The sequence below is a fragment of the Amia ocellicauda genome, unplaced genomic scaffold (genome assembly GCF_036373705.1).
Source record: "Amia ocellicauda isolate fAmiCal2 unplaced genomic scaffold, fAmiCal2.hap1 HAP1_SCAFFOLD_74, whole genome shotgun sequence".
In the NCBI taxonomy this organism is placed as follows: Eukaryota; Metazoa; Chordata; class Actinopteri; order Amiiformes; family Amiidae; genus Amia; species Amia ocellicauda.
The window spans coordinates 186,336-201,727 of NW_027103001.1; the positions used below are offsets into that span (position 1 = coordinate 186,336).

Genomic DNA, 15,392 nt, shown 5'->3' on the forward strand with positions numbered 1-15,392 from the left:
ATTCTTCAATTATATCTCCTGGAGACAGAAAGAGAGTATTAAGAGCTACGATGAAGTTACCCAGGAGACGTAAAAAGCTTGCAGCACCTGGTATTTCTAGGAGGTCTCCCACCCAAGTACTGACCAGGCCCTGCCCCGTTTAGCTTCCGAGATCTGACAAGATCGGGCGCATTCAGGACGGTGTGGCCACAAGCCGAAAGGCCTGGCTGCATGATGTCTCTTAAAGGTTGGCGGGTATTGACGGAACTTCCAGCAAAAAAAAAATAAAAAAAAATAAAAAAGAAAAATGGATGGAAAAATATCAGTGCAGCAAAGGGTGTTGACAGTTGCTGGATACGTGTACAATACTTCAATTATATCTCCTCCAGACAGAGAGAGAGTATTAAGAGCTACGATAAAGTTACCCAGGAGACGTAAAAGCCTGCAGCACTAGGTATTTCCAGGAGGTCTCACTTTCATGTACTGACCAGGTCCTGCACCGTTTAGCTTCCGAGATCTGACAAGATCGGGCGCGTTCAGGATGGTGTGGCCAGAAAGCCGAGATGCCTGGCTGCATGATGTCTCTTAAAGGCTGGCGGGTATTGACGGAACTGCCAGCAAAAAAAAAAAGAAAAATAGAGGGAAATATACCAGTGCAGCAAAGGGTGTTGAAAGTAGCCGGGTACGTGTACAATTCTTCAATTATATCTCCTGGAGACAGAAAGAGAGTATTAAGAGCTACGATGAAGTTACCCAGGAGACGTAAAAAGCTTGCAGCACATGGTATTTCTAGGAGGTCTCCTATCCAAGTACTGACCAGGCCCTGCCCCGTTTAGCTTCCGAGATCTGACGAGATCGGGCGCATTTAGGACGGTGTGGCCACAAGCCGAAAGGCCTGGCTGCATGATGTCTCTTAAAGGTTGGCGGGTATTGACGGAACTTCCAGCAAAAAAAAAAAAAGAAAAAAAGAAAAAAGAAAAATGGATGGAAAAATATCAGTGCAGCAAAGGGTGTTGACAGTAGCTGGATACGTGTACAATACTTCAATTATATCTCCTCCAGACAGAGAGAGAGTATTAAGAGCTACGATAAAGTTACCCAGGAGACGTAAAAGCTTGCAGAACTAGGTATTTCCAGGAGGTCTCACTTTCATGTACTGACCAGGTCCTGCCCCGTTTAGCTTCCGAGATCTGACGAGATCGGGCGCGTTCAGGATGGTGTGGCCGTAAGCCGAGATGCCTGGCTGCATGATGTCTCTTAAAGGCTGGCGGGTATTGACGGAACTGCCAGCAAAAAAAAAAAAGAAAAATAGAGGGAAATATACCAGTGCAGCAAAGGGTGTTGAAAGTAGCCGGGTACGTGTACAATTCTTCAATTATATCTCCTGGAGACAGAAAGAGAGTATTAAGAGCTACGATGAAGTTACCCAGGAGACGTAAAAAGCTTGCAGCACCTGGTATTTCTAGGAGGTCTCCCATCCAAGTACTGACCAGGCCCTGCCCCGTTTAGCTTCCGAGATCTGACGAGATCGGGCGCGTTCAGGATGGTGTGGCCGCAAGCCAAGATGCCTGGCTGCATGATGTCTCTTAAAGGCTGGCGGGTATTGACGGAACTGCCAGGAAAAAAAAAAAGAAAAATAGAGGGAAATATACCAGTGCAGCAAAGGGTGTTGAAAGTAGCCGGGTACGTGTACAATTCTTCAATTATATCTCCTGGAGACAGAAAGAGAGTATTAAGAGCTACGACGAAGTTACCCAGGAGACGTAAAAAGCTTGCAGCACCTGGTATTTCTAGGAGGTCTCCCATCCAAGTAATGACCAGGCGCTGCCCCGTTTAGCTTCCGAGATCTGACGAGATCGGGCGCATTCAGGACGGTGTGGCCACAAGCCGAAAGGCCTGGCTGCATGATGTCTCTTAAAGGCTGGCGGGTATTGACGGAATTTCCAGCAAAAAAAAAAAAAAAAAAAATAGAACAATGTAGGGAAAAATATCAGTGCAGGAAAGGGTGTTGAAAGTAGCCGGGTACGTGTACAATTCTTCAATTATATCTCCTGGAGACAGAAAGAGAGTATTAAGAGCTACGATGAAGTTACCCAGGAGACGTAAAAAGCTTGCAGCACCTGGTATTTCTAGGAAGTCTCCCATCCAAGTACTGATTAGGCCGCGCCCCGTTTAGCTTCCGAGATCTGACGAGATCGGGCGCATTCAGGACGGTGTGGCCACAAGCCGAAAGGCCTGGCTGCATGATGTCTCTTAAAGGCTGGCGGGTATTGACGGAACTTCCAGCAAAAAAAAAAAAAAAAAAAAATAGAAAAATGGAGGGAAAAATATCAGTGCAGGAAAGGGTGTTGAAAGTAGCCGGGTACGTGTACAATTCTTCAATTATATCTCCTCCAGACAGATAGAGAGTATTAAGAGCTACGATAAAGTTACCCAGGAGACATAAAAGCTTGCAGCACCAGGTATTTCCAGGAGGTCTCACATTCATGTACCGACCAGGTCCTGCCCCGTTTAGCTTCCAAGATCTGACGAGATCGGGCGAGTTCAGGATGTTGTGGCCGCAAGCCGAGATGCCTGGCTGCATGATGTCTCTTAAAGGCTGGCGGGTATTGACGGAATTTCCAGCAAAAAAAAAAAAAAAAAAATCGAAAAATGGAGGGAAAAATATCAGTGCAGGAAAGGGTGTTGAAAGTAGCCGGGTACGTGTACAATTCTTCAATTATATCTCCTGGAGACAGAAAGAGAGTATTAAGAGCTACGATGAAGTTACCCAGGAGACGTAAAAAGCTTGCAGCACCTGGTATGTCTAGGAGGTCTCCCATCCAAGTACTGACCAGGCCCTGCCCCGTTTAGCTTTCGAAATCTGACGAGATCGGGCGCATTCAGGACGGTGTGGCCACAAGCCGAAAGGCCTGGCTGCATGATGTCTCCTAAAGGTTGGCGGGTATTGACGGAACTTCCAGCAAAAAAAAAAAAAAATCGATGGAAAAATATCAGTGCAGCAAAGGGTGTTGACAGTAGCTGGGTACGTGTACAATACTTCAATTATATCTCCTCCAGACAGATAGAGAGTATTAAGAGCTACGATAAAGTTACCCAGGAGACGTAAAAGCTTGCAGCACGAGGTATTTCCAGGAGGTCTCACATTCATGTACTGACCAGGTCCTGCCCCGTTTAGCTTCCGAGATCTGACAAGATCGGGCGCGTTCAGGACGGTGTGGCCGCAAGCCGAGATGTCTGGCTGCATGATGTCTCTTAAAGGCTGGCGGGTATTGACGGAATTTCCAGCAAAAAAAAAAAAAAAAAAAAAAAGAAAAATGGAGGGAAAAATATCAGTGCAGGAAAGGGTGTTGAAAGTAGCCGGGTACGTGTACAATTCTTCAATTATATCTCCTGGAGACAGAAAGAGAGTATTAAGAGCTACGATGAAGTTACCCAGGAGACGTAAAAAGCTTGCAGCACCTGGTATTTCTAGGAGGTCTCCCATCAAAGTACTGACCAGGCCCTGCCCCGTTTAGCATCCGAGATCTGACGAGATCGGGCGCGTTCAGGATGGTGTGGCCGCAAGCCAAGATGCCTGGCTGCATGATGTCTCTTAAAGGCTGGCGGGTATTGACGGAACTGCCAGCGAAAAAAAAAAAGAAAAATAGAGGGAAAAATACCAGTGCAGCAAAGGGTGTTAAAAGTAGCCGGGTACGTGTACAATACTTCAATTATATCTCCTCCAGACAGAAAGAGAGTACTAAGAGCTACGATGAAGTTACCCAGGAGACAAAAAAGCTTGCAGCACCAGGTATTTCCAGGAGGTCACCCATCCAAGTACTGACCAGGCCCTGCTCCTTTTACCTTCCGAGATCTGACGATATCGGGCGCGTTCAGGACGGTGTGGCCGAAAGCCAAGAGGCCCGGCTGCATGATGTCTCTTTAGGCTGGTGGGTATTGACGGAACTTCCAGCAAAAAAAAAAAAAAAAAAGAAAAATGGAGGGAGAAATATCAGTGCAGCAAAGGCTGTTGAAAGTAGCCAGGTACGTGTACAATTCTTCAATTATATCTCCTCCAGACAGATAGAGAGTATTAAGAGCTACGATAAAGTTACCCAGGAGACGTAAAAGCTTGCAGCACTAGGTATTTCCAGGCGGTCTCACATTCATGTACTAACCAGGTCCTGCCCCGTTTAGCTTCCAAGATCTGACGAGATCGGGCGAGTTCAGGATGTTGTGGCCGCAAGCCGAGATGCCTGGCTGCATGATGTCTCTTAAAGGCTGGCGGGTATTGACGGAATTTCCAGCAAAAAAAAAAAAAAAAAAATCGAAAAATGGAGGGAAAAATATCAGTGCAGGAAAGGGTGTTGAAAGTAGCCGGGTACGTGTACAATTCTTCAATTATATCTCCTGGAGACAGAAAGAGAGTATTAAGAGCTACGATGAAGTTACCCAGGAGACGTAAAAAGCTTGCAGCACCTGGTATGTCTAGGAGGTCTCCCATCCAAGTACTGACCAGGCCCTGCCCCGTTTAGCTTCCGAGATATGACGAGATCGGGCGCATTCGGGACGGTGTGGCCACAAGCCGAAAGGCCTGGCTGCATGATGTCTCCTAAAGGTTGGCGGGTATTGACGGAACTTCCAGCAAAAAAAAAAAAAAATGGATGGAAAAATATCAGTGCAGCAAAGGGTGTTGACAGTAGCTGGGTACGTGTACAATACTTCAATTATATCTCCTCCAGACAGATAGAGAGTATTAAGAGCTACGATAAAGTTACCCAGGAGACGTAAAAGCTTGCAGCACGAGGTATTTCCAGGAGGTCTCACATTCATGTACTGACCAGGTCCTGCCCCGTTTAGCTTCCGAGATCTGACAAGATCGGGCGCGTTCAGGACGGTGTGGCCGCAAGCCGAGATGTCTGGCTGCATGATGTCTCTTAAAGGCTGGCGGGTATTGACGGAATTTCCAGCAAAAAAAAAAAAAAAAAAAAATAGAAAAATGGAGGGAAAAATATCAGTGCAGGAAAGGGTGTTGAAAGTAGCCGGGTACGTGTACAATTCTTCAATTATATCTCCTGGAGACAGAAAGAGAGTATTAAGAGCTACGATGAAGTTACCCAGGAGACGTAAAAAGCTTGCAGCACCTGGTATTTCTAGGAGGTCTCCCATCAAAGTACAGACCAGGCCCTGCCCCGTTTAGCTTCCGCGATCTGACGAGATCGGGCGCGTTCAGGATGGTGTGGCCGCAAGCCAAGATGCCTGGCTGCATGATGTCTCTTTAGGCTGGTGGGTATTGACGGAACTTCCAGCAAAAAAAAAAAAAAAAAAATAGAAAAAGGGAGGGAAAAATATCAGTGCAGCAAAGGGTGTTGAAAGTAGCCAGGTACGTGTACAATTCTTCAATTATATCTCCTCCAGACAGATAGAGAGTATTAAGAGCTACGATAAAGTTACCCAGGAGACGTAAAAGCTTGCAGCACTAGGTATTTCCAGGCGGTCTCACATTCATGTACTAACCAGGTCCTGCCCCGTTTAGCTTCCGAGATCTGACGAGATCGGGCGCGTTCAGTATGGTGTGGCCGCAAGCCGAGATGCCTGGCTGCATGATGTCTCTTAAAGGATGGCGGGTATTGACGGAATTTCCAGAAAAAAAAAAAAAAAAAAAATAGAAAAATGGAGGGAAAAATATCAGTGCAGCAAAGGGTGTTGAAAGTAGCCGGGTACGTGTACAATTCTTCAATTATATCTCCTCCAGACAGAAAGAGAGAATTAAGAGCTACGATAAAGTTACCCAGGAGACGTAAAACCTTGCAGCACCAGGTATTTCCAGGAGGTCTCCCATCCAAGTACTGACCAGGTCCTGCCTCGTTTAGCTTTCGAGATCTTACGAGATCGGGCGCGTTCAGGACGGTGTGGCCACAAGCCGATAGGCCTGCTGCATGATGTCTCTTAAAGGTTGGCGGGTATTGACGGAACTTCCAGCAAAAAAAAAAAAAAAAAAAAAAAAAAAAAGAAAAATGGATGGAAAAATATCAGTGCAGCAAAGGATGTTGACAGTAGCTGGGTACGTGTAGAGTACTTCAATTATATCTCCTCCAGACAGATAGAGAGTATTAAGAGCTACGATAATGTTACCCAGGAGACGTAAAAAGCTTGCAGCACCTGGTATTTCCAGGAGGTCTCCCATCCAAGTACTGACCAGGCCCTGCCCCGTTTAGCTTCAGAGATCTGACGAGATCGGGCGCATTCAGGACGGTGTGGCCGCAAGCCAAGAGGCCTGGCTGCATGATGTCTCTTAAAGGTTGGCGGGTATTGACGGAACTTCCAGCAAAAAAAAAAAAGAAAAAAGAAAAATGGATGGAAAAATATCAGTGCAGCAAAGGGTGTTGACAGTAGCTGGGTACGTGTACAATACTTCAATTATATCTCCTCCAGACAGAAAGAGAGAATTAAGAGCTACGATAAAGTTACCCAGGAGACGTAAAAGCTTGCAGCACCAGGTATTTCCAGGAGGTCTCACATTCATGTACCGACCAGGTCCTGCCCCGTTTAGCTTCCAAGATCTGACGAGATCGGGCGCATTCAGGACGGTGTGGCCACAAGCCGAAAGGCCTGGCTGCATGATGTCTCTTAAAGGTTGGCGGGTATTGACGGAACTTCCAGCAAAAAAATAAAAATAAAAAAATAAAAAAGAAAAATGGATGGAAAAATATCAGTGCAGCAAAGGGTGTTGACAGTAGCTGGATACGTGTACAATACTTCAATTATATCTCCTCCAGACAGAGAGAGAGTATTAAGAGCTACGATAAAGTTACCCAGGAGACGTAAAAGCTTGCAGCACCAGGTATTTCCAGGAGGTCACCCATCCAATTACTGACCAGGCCCTGCCCAGTTTTTCTTCCGAGATCTGACGAGATCTTGCGTCTTCAGGACAGTGTGGCCGCAAGCCGAGATGCCTGGCTGCATGATGTCTCTTTAAGGCTGGCGGGTATTGACGGAACTTCCAGCAAAAAAAAAAAGAAAAAAGAAAAATGGAGGGAAAAATATCAGTGCAGCAAAGGGTTTTGAAAGTAGCCGGGTACGTGTACAATTCTTCAATAATATCTCCTACAGACTGAAAGAGAGTATTAAGAGCTATGATGAAGTTACCCAGGAGACGTAAAAAGCTTGCAGCACCTGGTATTTCTAGGAGGTCTCCCATCCAAGTACTGACCAGGCCCTGCCCCGTTAGCTTCCGAGATCTGACGAGATCGGGCGCGTTCAGGATGGTGTGGCCGCAAGCCGAGAGGCCTGGCTGCATGATGTCTCTTAAAGGCTGGCGGGTATTGATGGAACTTCCAGCAAAAAAAAAAAAAAAAAAAATAGAAAAATGGAGGGAAAAATATCAGTGCAGCAAAGGGTTTTGAAAGTAGCCGGGTACGTGTACAATTCTTCAATTATATCTCCTACAGACTGTAAGAGAGTATTAAGAGCTATGATGAAGTTACCCAGGAGACGTCAAAAGCTTGCAGCACCTGGTATTTCCAGGAGGTCACCCATCCAAGTACTGACCAGGCCCTGCCCCGTTAGCTTCCGAGATCTGATGAGATCGGGCGCGTTCAGGACGGTGTGGCCGCAAGCCAAGAGGCCTGGCTGCATGATGTCTCTTAAAGGCTGGCGGGTATTGACGGAACTGCCAGCAAAAAAAAAAAGAGAAATAGAGGGAAATATACCAGTGCAGCAAAGGGTGTTGAAAGTAGCCGGGTACGTGTACAATTCTTCAATTATATCTCCTGGAGACAGAAAGAGAGTATTAAGAGCTACGATGAAGTTACCCAGGAGACGTAAAAAGCTTGCAGCACCTGGTATTTCTAGGAGGTCTCCCATCCGAGTACTGACCAGGCCCTGCCCCGTTTAGCTTCCGACATCTGACGAGATCGGGCGCATTCAGGACGGTGTGGCCACAAGCCGAAAGGCCTGGCTGCATGATGTCTCTTAAAGGTTGGCGGGTATTGACGGAACTTCCAGCAAAAAAAAAAAAAAAAAAAAAATGGAAAATGGAGGGAAAAATATCAATGCAGCAAAGGCTGTTGAAAGTAGCCGGGTACGTGTACAATACTTCAATTATATCTCCTCCAGACAGATACAGAGTATTAGGAGCTACGATGAAGTTTCCCAGGAGACGTAAAAAGCTTGCAGCACCAGGTATTTCCAGGAGGTCTCCCATCCAAGTACTGACGAGGCCCTGCCCCGTTTAGCTTCCGAGATCTGACGAAGTCAGGCGTGTTCAGGACGGTGTGGCCACAAGCCAAGAGGCCGGGCTGCATGATGTCTCTTAAAGGTTGGCGGGTATTGACGGAACTTCCAGCAAAAAAAAAAAAAAAAAAGAAAAATGGATGGAAAAATATCAGTGCAGCAAAGGGTGTTGACAGTAGCTGGGTACGTGTACAATACTTCAATTATATCTCCTCCAGACAGATAGAGAGTATTAAGAGCTACGATAAAGTTACCCAGGAGACGTAAAAGCTTGCAGCACCAGGTATTTCCAGGAGGTCTCACATTCATGTACTGACCAGGTCCTGCCCCGTTTAGCTTCCAAGATCTGACGAGATCGGGCGAGTTCAGGATGGTGTGGCCGCAAGCCGAGATGCCTGGCTGCATGATGTCTCTTAAAGGCTGGCGGGTATTGACGGAATTTCCAGCAAAAAAAAAAAAAAAAAAATAGAAAAATGGAGGGAAAAATATCAGTGCAGCAAAGGGTGTTGACAGTAGCTGGGTACGTGTACAATACTTCAATTATATCTCCTCCAGACAGATAGAGAGTATTAAGAGCTACGATAAAGTTACCCAGGAGACATAAAAGCTAGCAGCACCAGGTATTTCTAGGAGGTCTCCCATCCATGTACTGACCAGGCCCTGCCCCGTTTAGCTTCCGAGATCTGACGAGATCGGGCGCATTCAGGACGGTGTGGCCACAAGCCGAAAGGCCTGGCTGCATGATGTCTCTTAAAGGTTGGCGGGTATTGACGGAACTTCCAGCAAAAAAAAAATATATAAAAAGAAATAAGAAAAATGGATGGAAAAATATCAGTGCAGGAAAGGGTGTTGACAGTAGCTGGATACGTGTACAATACTTCAATTATATCTCCTGCAGACTGAAAGAGAGTATTAAGAGCTACGATAAAGTTACCCATTAGACGTAAAAGCTTGCAGCACCAGGTATTTCCAGGAGGTCTCACATTCAAGTACTGACCAGGTCCTGCCCCGTTTAGCTTCCGAGATCTGACGAGATCGGGCGCGTTCAGGACGGTGTGGCCGCAAGCCGAGATGTCTGGCTGCATGATGTCTCTTAATGGCTGGCGGGTATTGACAGAACTTCCAGCAAAAAAAAAAAAAAAAAAAAAAAGAAAAAGAAAAATGGAGGGAAAAATATCAGTGCAGTAATGGGTTTTGAAAGTAGCCGGGTACGTGTACAATTCTTCAATTATATCTCCTCCGGACAGAAAGAGAGTATTAAGAGCTACGATGAAGTTTCCCAGGAGACGTAAAAAGCTTGCAGCACCAGGTATTTCCAGGAGGTCTCCCATCCAAGTACTGACGAGGCCCTGCCCCGTTTAGCTTCCGAGATCTGACGAAGTCGGGCGTGTTCAGGACGGTGTGGCCACAAGCCAAGAGGCCGGGCTGCATGATGTCTCTTAAAGGTTGGCGGGTATTGACGGAACAGCCAGCAAAAAAAAAAAAGAGAAATGGAGGGAGAAATACCAGTGCAGCAAAGGGTGTTAAAAGTAGCCAGGTACGTGTACAATTCTTCAATTATATCTCCTGCAGACAGAAAAAGAGTATTAAGAGCTACGATGAAGTTACCCAGGAGACGTAAAAAGCTTGCAGCACCTGTTATTTCTAGGAGGTCAGCCATCCAAGTACTGACCAGGCCCTGCCCCGTTTAGCTTCCGAGATCTTACGAGATCGGGCGCATTCAGGACGGTGTGGCCACAAGCCGAGAGGCCTGGCTGCATGATGTCTCTTAAAGGTTGGCGGGTATTGACGGAACTTCCAGCAAAAAAAAATAAATGGAGGGAAACATATCAGTGCAGCAAAGGGTGTTGTATGTAGCCGGGTACGTGTACAATACTTCAATTATATCTCCTCCAGACAGATAGAGAGAATAAAGAGCTACGATAAAGTTACCCAGGAGACGTAAAAAGCTTGCAGCACAAGGTATTTCCAGGAGTTCTCACATTCAAGTACTGACCAGGCCCTGGCCCGTTTAGCTTCCGAGATCTGATGAGATCGGGCGCGTTCAGGACAATGTGTCCGCAAGCCAAGAGGCCTGGCTGCATAATGTCTTTTAAAGGCTGGACGGTATTGACGGAACTTCCAGCAAAAAAAAAAGAAAAAAGAAAAATGGAGGGAAAAATATCAGTGCAGCAAAGGGTGTTGAAAGTAGCCGGGTACGTGTACAATTCTTCAATTACATCTCTTCCAGACAGAAAGAGAGTATTAACAGCTACGGTGAAATTACCCAGCAGACGTAAAAAGCTTGCAGCACCTGGTATTTCCAGCAGGTCTCCCATGCAAGTACTGAACAGGCCCTGCCCCGTTCAGCTTCCGAGGTCTGACGAGATTGGGGGTGTTCAGGGCGGTGTGGCCGCCAGCCGAGAGGCCTGGCTGCATGATATGTCTTAATGGTTGGCAGGTATTGACGGAACTTCCAGCAAAAAAAAAAAAAAAAAGAAAAATGGAGGGAAAAATATCAGTGCAGCAATGGGTGTTGAAAGTAGCCGGGTACGTGTACAATACTTCAATTATATCTCCTCCAGACAGAAAGAGAGTATTAAGAGCTACGGTGAAGTTACCCAGCAGACGTAAAAAGCTTGCAGCACCTGGTATTTCCAGGAGGTCTCCCATCCAAGTACTGACCAGGCCCTGCCCCGTTTAGCTTTCGAGATCTGACGAGATCGGGCGCGTTCAGGATGGTGTGGCCGCAAGCCAAGGCGCCTGGCTGCATGATGTCTCTTAATGGTTGGCGGGTTTTGACGGAACATCCAGCAATAAAAAAAAGAGAAATGGAGAGAGAAAAACCAGTGCAGCAAAGGGTGTTGAAAGTAGCCGGGTACGTGTACAATTCTTCAATTATATCTCCTGCAGACAGAAAGAGAGTATTAAGAGCTACGATGAAGTTACCCAGGAGACGTAAAAAGCTTGCAGCACCTGGTATTTCTAGGAGGTCAGCCATCCAAGTACTGACCAGGCCCTGCCACTTTTACCTTCCGAGATCTGACGAGATCGGGCGCGTTCAGGATGGTGTGGCCACAAGCCAAGAGGCCTGGCTGCATGATGTCTCTTAAAGGCTGGCGGGTGTTGACGGAACTTCCAGCAAAAAAAAACAAAAAAAAAAGGAAAATGGAGGGAAAAATATCAGTGCAGGAAAGGGTGTTGAAAGTAGCCGGGTACGTGTACAATACTTCAATTATATCTGCTCCAGACAGATAGAGAGTATTAAGAGCTACGATGAAGTTTCACAGGAGACGTAAAAAGCTTGCAGCACCAGGTATTTCCAGGAGGTCTCCCATCTAAGTACTGACCAGGCCCTGCCCCGTTTAGCTTCAGAGATCTGACGATATCGTGCGCGTTCAGGACGGTGTGGCCGAAAGCCAAGAGGGCCGGCTGCATGATGTCTCTGTAGGCTGGTGGGTATTGACGGAACTTCCAGCAAAAAAAAAAAAAAAAAAAAAGAAAAAGGGAGGGAAAAATATCAGTGCAGCAAAGGGTGTTGAAAGTAGCCGGGTACATGTACAATTCTTCAATTATATCTCCTCCAGACAGATAGAGAGTATTAAGAGCTACGATAAAGTTACCCAGGAGACGTAAAAGCTTGCAGCACTAGGTATTTCCAGGAGGTCTCACATTCATGTACTAACCAGGTCCTGCACCGTTTAGCTTCCGTGATCTGACGAGATCGGGCGCGTTCAGGTTGGTGTGGCCGCAAGCCGAGATGCCTGGCTGCATGATGTCTCTTAAAGGCTGGCGGGTATTGACGGAACTGCCAGCAAAAAAAAAAAAGAAAAATAGAGGGAAAAATACCAGTGCAGCAAAGGGTGTTGAAAGTAGCCGGGTACGTGTACAATTCTTCAATTATATCTTCTCCAGACAGAAAGAGAGTATTAAGAGCTACGGTGAAGTTCCCCAGGAGACGTAAAAAGCTGGCAGCACCTGGTATTTCCAGGAGGTCTCACATTTAAGTACTGACCAGGTCCTGCCCCATTTAGCTTCCGAGATCTGACAAGATCGGGCGCGTTCAGGACGGTGTGGCCGCAAGCCGAGATGTCTGGCTGCATGATGTCTCTTAAAGGCTAGCGGGTATTGACGGAATTTCCACCAAAAAAAAAAAAAACAAAAAAAGAAAAATGGAGGGAAAAATATCAGTGCAGGAAAAGGTGTTGAAAGTAGCCGGGTACGTGTACAATTCTTCAATTATATCTCCTGGCGACAGAAAGAGAGTATTAAGAGCTACGATGAAGTTACCCAGGAGACGTAAAAAGCTTGCAGCACCTGGTATTTCTAGGAGGTCTCCCATCCAAGTACTGACCAGGCCCTGCCCCGTTTAGCTTCCGAGATCTGACGAGATCGGGCGCATTCAGGACGGTGTGGCCACAAGTCAAAAGGCCTGGCTGCATGATGTCTCTTAAAGGTTGGCGGGTATTGACGGAACTTCCAGCAAAAAAAAAAAAAAAAAAAGAAAAATGGATGGAAAAATATCAGTGCAGCAAAGGGTGTTGACAGTAGCTGGGTACGTGTACAATTCTTCAATTATATCTCCTCCAGACAGAAAGAGAGAACTAAGAGCTACGATAAAGTTACCCAGGAGACGTAAAATCTTGCAGCACCAGGTATTTCCAGGAGGTCTCACTTTCATGTACTGACCAGGTCCTGCCCCGTTTAGCTTCCGAGATCTTACGACATCGGGCACGTTCAGGACGGTGTGGCCGCAAGCCGTGAGGCCTGGCTGCATGATGTCTCTTAAAGGTTGGCGGGTATTGACGGAACTGCCAGCAAAAAAAAAAAAGAAAAATAGAGGGAAATATACCAGTGCAGCAAAGGGTGTTGAAAGTAGCCGGGTACGTGTACAATTCTTCAATTATATCTCCTGGAGACAGAAAGAGAGTATTAAGAGCTACGATGAAGTTACCCAGGAGACGTAAAAAGCTTGCAGCACCTGGTATTTCTAGGAGGTCTCCCATCCAAGTACTGACCAGGCCCTGCCCCATTTAGCTTCCGAGATCTGACAAGATCGGGCGCGTTCAGGATGGTGTGGCCGCAAGCCAAGATTCCTGGCTGCATGATGTCTCTTAAAGGCTGGCGGGTATTGACGGAAATGCCAGCAAAAAAAAAAAGAAAAATAGAGGGAAATATACCAGTGCAGCAAAGGGTGTTGAAAGTAGCCGGGTACGTGTACAATTCTTCAATTATATCTCCTGGAGACAGAAAGAGAGTATTAAGAGCTACGATGAAGTTACCCAGGAGACGTAAAAAGCTTGCAGCACCTGGTATTTCTAGGAGGTCTCCCATCCAAGTACTGACCAGGCCCTGCCCCGTTTAGCTTCCGAGATCTGACGAGATCGGGCGCATTCAGGACGGTGTGGCCACAAGCCGAAAGGCCTGGCTGCATGATGTCTCTTAAAGGTTGGCGGGTATTGACGGAACTTCCAGCAAAAAAAAAAAATAAAAAAAGAAAAAAGAAAAATGGATGGAAAAATATCAGTGCAGCAAAGGGTGTTGACAGTAGCTGGATACGTGTACAATACTTCAATTATATCTCCTCCAGACAGAGAGAGAGTATTAAGAGCTACGATAAAGTTACCCAGGAGACGTAAAAGCTTGCAGCACTAGGTATTTCCAGGAGGTCTCACTTTCATGTACTGACCAGGTCCTGCCCCGTTTAGCTTCCGAGATCTGACGAGATCGGGCGCGTTCAGGATGGTGTGGCCGCAAGCCAAGATGCCTGGCTGCATGATGTCTCTTAAAGGCTGGCGGATATTGACGGAACTGCCAGCAAAAAAAAAAAAGAAAAATAGAGGGAAATATACCAGTGCAGCAAGGGGTGTTGAAAGTAGCCGGGTACGAGTACAATTCTTCAATTATATCTCCTGGAGACAGAAAGAGAGTATTAAGAGCTACGATGAAGTTACCCAGGAGACGTAAAAAGCTTGCAGCACCTGGTATTTCTAGGAGGTCTCCCATCCAAGTACTGACCAGGCCCTGCCCCGTTTCGCTTCCGAGATCTGACGAGATCGGGCGCATTCAGGACGGTGTGGCCGCAAGCCGAGAGGCCTGGCTGCATGATGTCTCTTAAAGGTTGGCGGGTATTGACGGAACTTCCAGCAAAAAAAAAAAAAAAAAAGAAAAATGGATGGAAAAATATCAGTGCAGCAAATGGTGTTGACAGTAGCTGGGTACGTGTACAATACTTCAATTATATCTCCTCCAGACAGATAGAGAGTATTAAGAGCTACGATAAAGTTACCCAGGAGACATAAAAGCTTGCAGCACCAGGTATTTCCAGGAGGTCTCACATTCATGTACTGACCAGGTCCTGCCCCGTTTAGCTTCCGAGATCTGACGAGATCGGGCGCGTTCAGGATGGTGTGGCCGCAAGCCAAGGGGCCTGGCTGCATGATGTCTCTTTAAGGCTGGCGGGTATTGACGGAACTTCCAGCAAAAAAAAAAAGAAAAAAGAAAAATGGAGGGAAAAATATCAGTGCAGCAAAGGGTTTTGAAAGTAGCCGGGTACGTGTACAATACTTCAATTATATCTCCTCCAGACAGAGAGAGAGTATTAAGAGCTACGATAAAGTTACCCAGGAGACGTAAAAGCTTGCAGCACTAGGTATTTCCAGGAGGTCTCACTTTCATGTACTGACCAGGTCCTGCCCCGTTTAGCTTCCGAGATCTGACGAGATCGGGCGCGTTCAGGATGGTGTGGCCGCAAGCCAAGATGCCTGGCTGCATGATGTCTCTTAAAGGCTGGTGGATATTGACGGAACTGCCAGCAAAAAAAAAAAGAAAAAAGAAAAATGGAGGGAAAAATATCAGTGCAGCAAAGGGTTTTGAAAGTAGCCGGGTACGTGTACAATACTTCAATTATATCTCCTCCAGACAGATAGAGAGTATTAAGAGCTACGATGAAGTTTCCCAGGAGACGTAAAAAGCTTGCAGCACCAGGTATTTCCAGGAGGTCTCCCATCCAAGTACTGACGAACCCTTGCCCCGTTTAGCTTCCGAGATCTGATGAGATTGGGCGCGTTCAGGACGGTGTGGCCGCAAGCCAAGAGGCCTGGCTGCATGATGTCTCTTAAAGGCTGACGGGTATTGACGGAACTTCCAGCAAAAAAAAAATGGATAAAGAAAAATGGAGGGAAAAATATCAGTGCAGCAATGGGTGTTGAAAGTAG

General features: G+C 46.5%; 9 non-coding genes and 35 pseudogenes across 9 annotated transcripts; all 44 read right to left on the bottom strand.

The window, feature by feature from the left end:
* Positions 1-75: 75 nt before the first annotated feature.
* LOC136742340 (5S ribosomal RNA) lies at positions 76-194 on the bottom strand. Its single transcript, XR_010814932.1, has one exon. It is a non-coding gene; the product is annotated as a 5S ribosomal RNA (ribosomal RNA).
* A 553-nt stretch (positions 195-747) lies between these two features.
* Positions 748-866, bottom strand: LOC136742435 (uncharacterized; annotated as a pseudogene).
* A 225-nt stretch (positions 867-1,091) lies between these two features.
* On the bottom strand, positions 1,092-1,210 carry LOC136742577 (uncharacterized; annotated as a pseudogene).
* Positions 1,211-1,420: 210 nt separating this feature from the next.
* On the bottom strand, positions 1,421-1,539 carry LOC136742369 (5S ribosomal RNA). The gene has a single exon (XR_010814936.1). It is a non-coding gene; the product is annotated as a 5S ribosomal RNA (ribosomal RNA).
* Positions 1,540-1,748: 209 nt separating this feature from the next.
* LOC136742417 (uncharacterized) lies at positions 1,749-1,867 on the bottom strand (annotated as a pseudogene).
* Positions 1,868-2,087: 220 nt separating this feature from the next.
* LOC136742466 (uncharacterized) lies at positions 2,088-2,206 on the bottom strand (annotated as a pseudogene).
* Positions 2,207-2,426: 220 nt separating this feature from the next.
* LOC136742557 (uncharacterized) lies at positions 2,427-2,545 on the bottom strand (annotated as a pseudogene).
* A 219-nt stretch (positions 2,546-2,764) lies between these two features.
* Positions 2,765-2,883, bottom strand: LOC136742423 (uncharacterized; annotated as a pseudogene).
* A 206-nt stretch (positions 2,884-3,089) lies between these two features.
* Positions 3,090-3,208, bottom strand: LOC136742528 (uncharacterized; annotated as a pseudogene).
* A 221-nt stretch (positions 3,209-3,429) lies between these two features.
* LOC136742617 (5S ribosomal RNA) lies at positions 3,430-3,548 on the bottom strand. Its single transcript, XR_010814988.1, has one exon. It is a non-coding gene; the product is annotated as a 5S ribosomal RNA (ribosomal RNA).
* A 209-nt stretch (positions 3,549-3,757) lies between these two features.
* Positions 3,758-3,876, bottom strand: LOC136742512 (uncharacterized; annotated as a pseudogene).
* Positions 3,877-4,090: 214 nt separating this feature from the next.
* LOC136742562 (uncharacterized) lies at positions 4,091-4,209 on the bottom strand (annotated as a pseudogene).
* A 219-nt stretch (positions 4,210-4,428) lies between these two features.
* Positions 4,429-4,547, bottom strand: LOC136742404 (uncharacterized; annotated as a pseudogene).
* A 206-nt stretch (positions 4,548-4,753) lies between these two features.
* Positions 4,754-4,872, bottom strand: LOC136742529 (uncharacterized; annotated as a pseudogene).
* Positions 4,873-5,093: 221 nt separating this feature from the next.
* On the bottom strand, positions 5,094-5,212 carry LOC136742371 (uncharacterized; annotated as a pseudogene).
* A 217-nt stretch (positions 5,213-5,429) lies between these two features.
* On the bottom strand, positions 5,430-5,548 carry LOC136742490 (uncharacterized; annotated as a pseudogene).
* Positions 5,549-5,766: 218 nt separating this feature from the next.
* Positions 5,767-5,885, bottom strand: LOC136742437 (uncharacterized; annotated as a pseudogene).
* A 226-nt stretch (positions 5,886-6,111) lies between these two features.
* On the bottom strand, positions 6,112-6,230 carry LOC136742601 (5S ribosomal RNA). Its single transcript, XR_010814972.1, has one exon. It is a non-coding gene; the product is annotated as a 5S ribosomal RNA (ribosomal RNA).
* A 216-nt stretch (positions 6,231-6,446) lies between these two features.
* LOC136742501 (uncharacterized) lies at positions 6,447-6,565 on the bottom strand (annotated as a pseudogene).
* A 225-nt stretch (positions 6,566-6,790) lies between these two features.
* LOC136742462 (uncharacterized) lies at positions 6,791-6,909 on the bottom strand (annotated as a pseudogene).
* A 216-nt stretch (positions 6,910-7,125) lies between these two features.
* Positions 7,126-7,243, bottom strand: LOC136742342 (uncharacterized; annotated as a pseudogene).
* Positions 7,244-7,463: 220 nt separating this feature from the next.
* On the bottom strand, positions 7,464-7,581 carry LOC136742596 (5S ribosomal RNA). Its single transcript, XR_010814967.1, has one exon. It is a non-coding gene; the product is annotated as a 5S ribosomal RNA (ribosomal RNA).
* Positions 7,582-7,790: 209 nt separating this feature from the next.
* On the bottom strand, positions 7,791-7,909 carry LOC136742367 (uncharacterized; annotated as a pseudogene).
* Positions 7,910-8,130: 221 nt separating this feature from the next.
* Positions 8,131-8,249, bottom strand: LOC136742452 (uncharacterized; annotated as a pseudogene).
* A 215-nt stretch (positions 8,250-8,464) lies between these two features.
* Positions 8,465-8,583, bottom strand: LOC136742468 (uncharacterized; annotated as a pseudogene).
* A 218-nt stretch (positions 8,584-8,801) lies between these two features.
* On the bottom strand, positions 8,802-8,920 carry LOC136742370 (uncharacterized; annotated as a pseudogene).
* Positions 8,921-9,144: 224 nt separating this feature from the next.
* LOC136742365 (uncharacterized) lies at positions 9,145-9,263 on the bottom strand (annotated as a pseudogene).
* Positions 9,264-9,490: 227 nt separating this feature from the next.
* Positions 9,491-9,609, bottom strand: LOC136742429 (uncharacterized; annotated as a pseudogene).
* A 210-nt stretch (positions 9,610-9,819) lies between these two features.
* Positions 9,820-9,938, bottom strand: LOC136742378 (uncharacterized; annotated as a pseudogene).
* Positions 9,939-10,143: 205 nt separating this feature from the next.
* On the bottom strand, positions 10,144-10,262 carry LOC136742472 (uncharacterized; annotated as a pseudogene).
* A 215-nt stretch (positions 10,263-10,477) lies between these two features.
* Positions 10,478-10,596, bottom strand: LOC136742515 (uncharacterized; annotated as a pseudogene).
* Positions 10,597-10,811: 215 nt separating this feature from the next.
* On the bottom strand, positions 10,812-10,930 carry LOC136742426 (5S ribosomal RNA). Its single transcript, XR_010814941.1, has one exon. It is a non-coding gene; the product is annotated as a 5S ribosomal RNA (ribosomal RNA).
* A 209-nt stretch (positions 10,931-11,139) lies between these two features.
* On the bottom strand, positions 11,140-11,258 carry LOC136742441 (uncharacterized; annotated as a pseudogene).
* A 218-nt stretch (positions 11,259-11,476) lies between these two features.
* LOC136742521 (uncharacterized) lies at positions 11,477-11,595 on the bottom strand (annotated as a pseudogene).
* A 217-nt stretch (positions 11,596-11,812) lies between these two features.
* On the bottom strand, positions 11,813-11,931 carry LOC136742558 (uncharacterized; annotated as a pseudogene).
* A 210-nt stretch (positions 11,932-12,141) lies between these two features.
* Positions 12,142-12,260, bottom strand: LOC136742493 (uncharacterized; annotated as a pseudogene).
* A 220-nt stretch (positions 12,261-12,480) lies between these two features.
* Positions 12,481-12,599, bottom strand: LOC136742618 (5S ribosomal RNA). The gene has a single exon (XR_010814989.1). It is a non-coding gene; the product is annotated as a 5S ribosomal RNA (ribosomal RNA).
* A 545-nt stretch (positions 12,600-13,144) lies between these two features.
* On the bottom strand, positions 13,145-13,263 carry LOC136742349 (uncharacterized; annotated as a pseudogene).
* Positions 13,264-13,472: 209 nt separating this feature from the next.
* Positions 13,473-13,591, bottom strand: LOC136742496 (5S ribosomal RNA). The gene has a single exon (XR_010814948.1). It is a non-coding gene; the product is annotated as a 5S ribosomal RNA (ribosomal RNA).
* A 224-nt stretch (positions 13,592-13,815) lies between these two features.
* On the bottom strand, positions 13,816-13,934 carry LOC136742495 (uncharacterized; annotated as a pseudogene).
* Positions 13,935-14,144: 210 nt separating this feature from the next.
* On the bottom strand, positions 14,145-14,263 carry LOC136742585 (5S ribosomal RNA). Its single transcript, XR_010814957.1, has one exon. It is a non-coding gene; the product is annotated as a 5S ribosomal RNA (ribosomal RNA).
* A 215-nt stretch (positions 14,264-14,478) lies between these two features.
* On the bottom strand, positions 14,479-14,597 carry LOC136742399 (uncharacterized; annotated as a pseudogene).
* Positions 14,598-14,812: 215 nt separating this feature from the next.
* LOC136742497 (uncharacterized) lies at positions 14,813-14,931 on the bottom strand (annotated as a pseudogene).
* A 216-nt stretch (positions 14,932-15,147) lies between these two features.
* LOC136742510 (uncharacterized) lies at positions 15,148-15,266 on the bottom strand (annotated as a pseudogene).
* Positions 15,267-15,392: the final 126 nt, after the last annotated feature.